At 35.2% G+C, this 6726-nt stretch overlaps 1 pseudogene; it reads right to left on the bottom strand.

Moving 5' to 3' along the window:
- Window positions 1–288: 288 nt before the first annotated feature.
- Window positions 289–1479, bottom strand: LOC108451118 (CRS2-associated factor 2, mitochondrial-like; annotated as a pseudogene).
- Between the last annotated feature and the right edge of the window lie 5247 nt (window positions 1480–6726).

The raw sequence follows: 6726 nt of genomic DNA, 5'->3' as shown, positions 1-6726 counted from the left end.
ACATTATGAAGACTGGGGTTTTTTTTCCTGAAAAATGAAGACTGATTTTAAATTTCAGGACAATTACTAACTTGTAAACAGACTACCTAACGTCCGAAATGCAACCCGATGGATGCACCAATGCAAACAGGTGACGATGATAAGGTTGCTTAAACGAACTGGTACATTGATTTTCATCAGCAACAATGGCTTTTCCAGGCAACGGAATCAACAAGCAACCTATCCAACAAGCTTTGGCCAGGAAGCATAAATAAATGATAGCCCAATTCATTACTGCATCAGATTTCCGGTTCGGAAACTAAACTAAGTACCCAAAGATTTCTCGTTGGCATCAGAAATGTCAGAGTTTCGTTCCTGATCTCTCTTTCCCTTCCAGAGTATAATTTGTTCATCCTTGAACAAAATAGGTACACAAGGAACCAAGTCCTACATTTACAGGAAATAAGAAATAAACCCGGAAAATTAGAATTGGATTGAAGAACATCAACATTTCTACTAAAAATTCTTGTAAACAGCAGAAACAATGAGAAAATAGGAATAATACCCTTAGCTTTACACCGATCCTTTTGCAGTCACTCGTACCAACATGGGTGCAGTCTAGTCTAATCACCTCCTCAGTCTCGAATGCCTCCCGGACCCTGGCCACTACGTTTACATACACTCCATTCCTCGCTGAACATAAGATTTCACCATCAGTATTTACTCGAACAATCCATTTATTGTTTTTAATGATTTTGCAAACAAGTATCTGAGGAGCACTCTTTAAAGTTACAATATATAGTACTATCTCATCAACACTATAAACAGTATGACTGACAAGTTTCATAAGAGCAGGAGAGTGGAGTCCTCTATTTCTCATTTCCTTGGTTTCTTCGAACGTCAGGCCATCAGCAACGTTTTCACAAGCTTCGGATATATAGGAGCATAAGGCTTCCATAGCATAAGAGGTATAACTGGTCGGTTTTGGGGATCATAGTTTCGACCCCTATAGATGATTTTCCCACCGGATTTTTCCTATAGAAATACTACAATCGAGATCAGCTAATAATAATCCAAGATTCTGAAAGAAACAATAGAGATTGTTTTTTGTTCAAACCTCAAGGTGAAAGCAAACATTGTCCATATCAAGAGTTGGTACTCCCAAACACTTGATCCTTACAGCTTCATCTCTCTTCCAATGATTATGAATGTCATCCAACATGTTGTGTGTGACCCCATTCTTCTCTAACACAAAACAAACAAACCTTCTCAACATTCGATTTCTACCCTTCATTCCAATCTATTATGTTTGGGGTTGGGTCTGATGGCTTTGGTTTGGGTTTCGGAGGTTTGGAAATAGGGGAAAATGGAGGGTCGTAAGTTGTCTTGGAAACAGAGTGGGAGAAGAAGTAAGAGAAGGAGTGTTTTGGGGGGTTCAAGAGTGGACGTGAAAGGAGCTTTTGCATTGTTGTGGAAGAAGAAAAATTGGTGGGTAATGCCAGTCCTGGAGATGGAAAACAGAACTTGAAAGAGGAAGAGGGTGATTTTTAGAAGTAACAAATCAAAGAGGGAAATTAAAAATAGTTCAGTATTTGTCGTCTTTTTTACTTTATAGCCCCATTAGTTTTGACTGTTTAAATTTTCATCCCTTGCAATATGAACTCTGTTTTATGGAGGAGGATTCATCATCACAACACATTCTTCCCTTTATAAAATCATGGATATCTTCCAAACTCGGATTCTCAAATACAAATATGTCTAGCACTAATGTATTTCAATTTTTTTAAAATTTTTTTCCCAGATTTTAAAAAATTTTACATCATTCTAATATAAGACATTATGTCCAAATTCAATGTTAACTCCAATTCCAGTCTAATGCATAAGCAAAACGGTGGTATAAAATTAACAATTTTAGTTTCCTTAACGTCCATGTTGACAAGATTAATTATCTTCTATATTCCTCCCGTCTCTAAAAGGGCGCAATACCTTCATGAAGTGCACCCCTTCTTAAAGGTGATTTTGCTTGGTTGTGCCTTGATAATACATGCACTGTCACACATGTCAATTAACAACTTTACCATTAAGTGAAGCATAAATTTAGAGCATTTTGATGTACTTGGCTGTGAAAACAACGCAAATGCCACATCCATTGACAAACATATGAAGCAGAGTCGATGCAGCGTAGGCAACAATTGTCACTAATATGGTGCCCCATATCTATGTCTAACGGACCTGTCGATGTTATAATGATTAAAGACGAAAAATATTAATTAAATAATTTAGTTGATGTAATTTAAAAGTTTGAAGACTTAATTGAATGTATTTTTCACGGAATGACTTAATCAATTTTTTTCTAAAAGTTCAGGAGCTTCTAGCCCTCTTTTTATATTTGAAATTTAGTGATTTTACTTTTATTTTCATTAATTTAAACTATTTACTTTTAAAATTTTAGAATTCAAATCCAAGTAATAAACATTAATTTAACAAATGAATTTAACAATAAAATCAATTAAACTTATATTTCTAAATAAAAATAAAAGTAAAAATTAAATTCTTTAAAATAAAAAAATTAAATACTAAACTTACAAGAATACAAAAATTTAGAGCATATTTAACCTTTTAAAAACAACCCAAATAGCAAAAAATTGGATTTAGAAACATGACACCAAGAAATAGTAACATCAATGGTGAAACTAATAGAATCAATCTTTGGTTCTTTTACTCAACCTTTCATCCTTGAACCGCCTTTTATCCCCAACCATGGATTCAAAAACATCCAACAAATTCTCCAATTCAACCATTGTTGATGTCAATATGTGTTCAAATTTTGGCTTCTTCCCATGTGTGTCTACTTTCCAAATATGAGAAAGATCACTAACAGCTCCATACTTAATCATAGTAGCATTAATCACAGCCCCTTCTCCATTTATAGCATCTACATTAGACCCTTTATCTAATTTCTCACAAGGATTCTCATTTTTTTCAATCAAGTCCCTATTTTTCTAATCTTGACACTTCCCATCTCACTTAACTTCGAAACCAAAACTCTCAAAACTAGCTTTCTAGATTATCTCCTTTCCCCTCACTTGATCAAACCTAGAACTTTGCAGTCCAATCAAACCTAGACCCAACTCATTACCGGGTTCCAACAACTTGATCTCAAACCGGGCTTCAAAATCGACTTAAAAAATAGTGACTACATTGAGATTCTTTAGCCCTAATTTTGCAATTCCAGTAGATTTTAAAGGGTGGTTTCGTTCTAAATTGTGTTGAAGAATCGTTACACTTAAGGAATTGTCAAGGTTCCGAGTATGGATCTTACTGCAGAGGCAGAATCGAGTATGTTTTGAACAAGAGGAACATAGAAAGTCCTCAGTCAACTTGCATATAAAATACTATTCAATTACTAAAACAAAGTCAAAACTAATCACTTTGTATATGGAAAATGTCTTAAATTTTCATAAGGAAGAATTGATAAAGTCAGTTGACTTTATTTTTGGTTCCAAGTTTTGAAGAGAGAACATTCACATGTACGCACATGCACCTTCATCAATTTTCAAGCACTGAATTTAATTTCACACTTTACGTAAGAATTCTTAGTCTAATACTCATGAATTAATAATAAAGGTCACACTTTTCTTTTTCAGAATGAATGATTCCAACTTTTAAAGAATATTAAATGAATTATTCCAACTTTTAAAGAATATTAAAAGAAAAAATTTCATGGTAGTCAAATATTTCTTTTTATGATGGTACGCCAGTGGTAATCACAAAGAAATAAAGAAGAATAATAGCATCTATAGTAAGAATATGGAAAAGAAGGGAAACAAAAGTAATCTGAAAAATGCTTTCATTAAGAGATAAAATGAATATTTTTAAATCACACCCACAATCTATTTATATATCAATATTTTAGTCCCTAACTAATTAACTAAATAACAACCTTTAGTTAGATTTACAAACTAACCAGTAACCAGGACCAGCCTTTCAACACTCCCCCTTAAGTTGGAGGGTGATAAAGATCCTTAACCCTTAACTTGGACATCAAATACTCATGTTGTTGGACTCTAGGTGCCTTTGTCATCACATCTGCAAGCTGCTCATCAGTACGCACATGTTGTGTCTGAATTAACCCTTCTCATATTTCCTCTCTAACAAAATAACAATCAATTTCAATGTGTTTAGTTCGCTCATGGAATATTGGATTTGCTACAATCTGAAGTGTTGCTTGGCTATCAGAAAACAACAAGGCTAAATCAAATTGATAAAAACATACATCTTTTAACAAACCACTTAACCATACTATTTCAGCAACTATTGATGCCATACTCATATACTCAGCTTCAATTTATGAACGTGAAATCGTACTTTGCTTCTTTAACTTCCAAGAAATAAATGAATCGCCAAGTTTAATACAAAAACCAATGATTGGTCTTCTAGTTAGAGGACATGCAGTCAGAATCACAATAGGCAACAAGTTGTGCTTTGTTTTCAGCGGCAAAAAAAATTCCTTCCCCTGGACTCTTCTTTATGTATCAAATAATTCGAAGTGTTGTTTCATAGTGAGATTTCTTTGGTTTTTGCATTAATTAGCTCAAGTGTTGAACCAAATATGATATATCTGGCCGAGTATTTATTAAGTACAATAATCGACCCATAAGTCTTTGATATGCTGATAGATTTAGTAGCAACACATCATTACAGCCTCTTAAATGCACAATATCATCATATTCAGTTGTGAGTAAACCTCTTAAGCTCAAGTGGTGTGCTGGCCTGCTTGGCTTTGTCGAACCCAACATTAGATATCAACTCTAATCATACTTCCTCTAACTTAAAATAATGCCTTTTTTGATCGTACTATCTCAATGCCAAGGAAATACTTTAGTTCTCCCAATTATTTCATTTATAACTTTTATGAAAAACCTTCTTTAACCCATCAATCACCCCCAATGTCATTTCCTGTAATCATAAGTCATCTACATAAACAAGTAACATAACAATCTTATCACCTTGTTTTTTTTTTTGTGAACAAAGAATAATCATGTTTGCTCTGAACATATCTACCATGTAAGAGAGCCTTAGTTAGCTTCAAATTCCATTGTCTAGAAGCTTGTTTCAAACCATAAAGGGACTTGAATAAACAACAAACCTTATGCTCACCCTGTTTATGAAAACTCTCTAGAAGGTCTATGTAAACCTCTTCATACAAATCACCCTAAAGAAATGCATTATACACATCCATTTGACAAAGTGGGCAATGATTCATAGCAGTAACACTAATGATAGTACGAACAGTAACTTGTTTTACGACGAGAGAAAAAGTCTTTTGAAAATCCACTCCTGCTTGTTGTCGATAACCTTTACCAACAATCTGTGCCTTGAACTGCTCAATGGAGCCATCATATTTGTTGAAGCTGACATCCATGCAGTTAGTTCATGACTCGAGCAACAAAGATGGCCATGCAAGTCTCAAGTGCACAAACCAAAGTGGCAGCAACTAGAAGCCTTAATGATGTTAAATACCAACTGGATTTTGTTCATTTTGAAGTCTAGTTTATTATAAACTTCTTGATTGATGTAATTTGATGTTGATGGAGCTGTTAACCAGCTTTGTTTTAATGTACAAGTTAAGTTTTTTTTTTTTGTTTGAAAAGCTTAGTGGAAGTAGGTACATGTTTAGGTAGAAATTTGACTTGTAAGTTTTATCTTTATTTGATATATGTAATGGCAATATGCCAATGATAAAGTATGAATGAAATACACTTCATTTCCATCAATACTCTCAACTATTTTCTATTGTTTTCTTCTGTTTTTCTTTTCTTCTTTTCTTTTGCTCGATTCCTTCTTGTTTGTTCAGCAAGTATCGTGACTTGCTGCAAAAGCCAAAGCTGTACCAGCTACTTTCTTGCTCGATAACACCAACAATTGGTATCTAGAGCTCTTGTCTTTGAGGACCTGTTCTGCTTGATTCAAAAACTTGAATGGCTTCTGCTAGCTTCTCTCCAGCAGCACCACTAGTCTTCACTGGTGAAGGTTTTCACATTTGAGTGGTCAAGATGAGGACCTACCTCCAAGTATTCGACTTGTGGGAAGTTGTAAACATAGACATTGAACCAGCTTCATTAAGGGCCAACCCCACTGTGGCTCAGATTTGTCAGCATGCAGATGAGAGGACTAAGAGGCACAAGGCTATGTCCTGTATTCAGAATTGAGTTTCTGATGTGATCTTCACTAGGATTATGACTTGTGACACCCTAAAATAGGCTTGGGACAAGATTAAGGAGGAGTTCCAAGGCACTGAGAGAACAAGGCAGCAGCAGCTTCTAAACTTGAGAAGGGATTTCGAGAATCTAAAAATGAAAGAAGAGGAAACTATCAAGCAATATTCTGACAGGATAATGGCTGTTGTAAACAGCATAAGGCTCCTTGGTGAGCAATTTGTTGAAGTAAGGATTGTTGAGAAGGTTCTCTCTACCCTACCAGAGAGATATGAAGCAAAGATATCCTCCTTAGAGGACTTAAGAGACTTGGCAAAGATCTCTTTGACTGAGCTTATCAATGCTCTTTATGCTCAGGAGCAAAGAAGAGCTAGCAGGATCGAGGAGCACCAAAGTCAAGCCTAGCTCGAGTAATGCTGCCTACGAAGGCAAGAAAAATTGGAGAGATAAATCCAAAACTGATGCCTTGAGAAAATGGGATAGACCTTGCAGGCACTGCAAAAGGCCCGGTCATCCAGAGGCCAGATGC

This window comes from Gossypium arboreum, chromosome 5 (assembly GCF_025698485.1).
Source record: "Gossypium arboreum isolate Shixiya-1 chromosome 5, ASM2569848v2, whole genome shotgun sequence".
NCBI classification, from domain to species: Eukaryota; Viridiplantae; Streptophyta; class Magnoliopsida; order Malvales; family Malvaceae; genus Gossypium; species Gossypium arboreum.
Note: the sequence above shows the minus strand (reverse complement) of the source record. Positions and strands in the feature narration are given on the sequence as shown.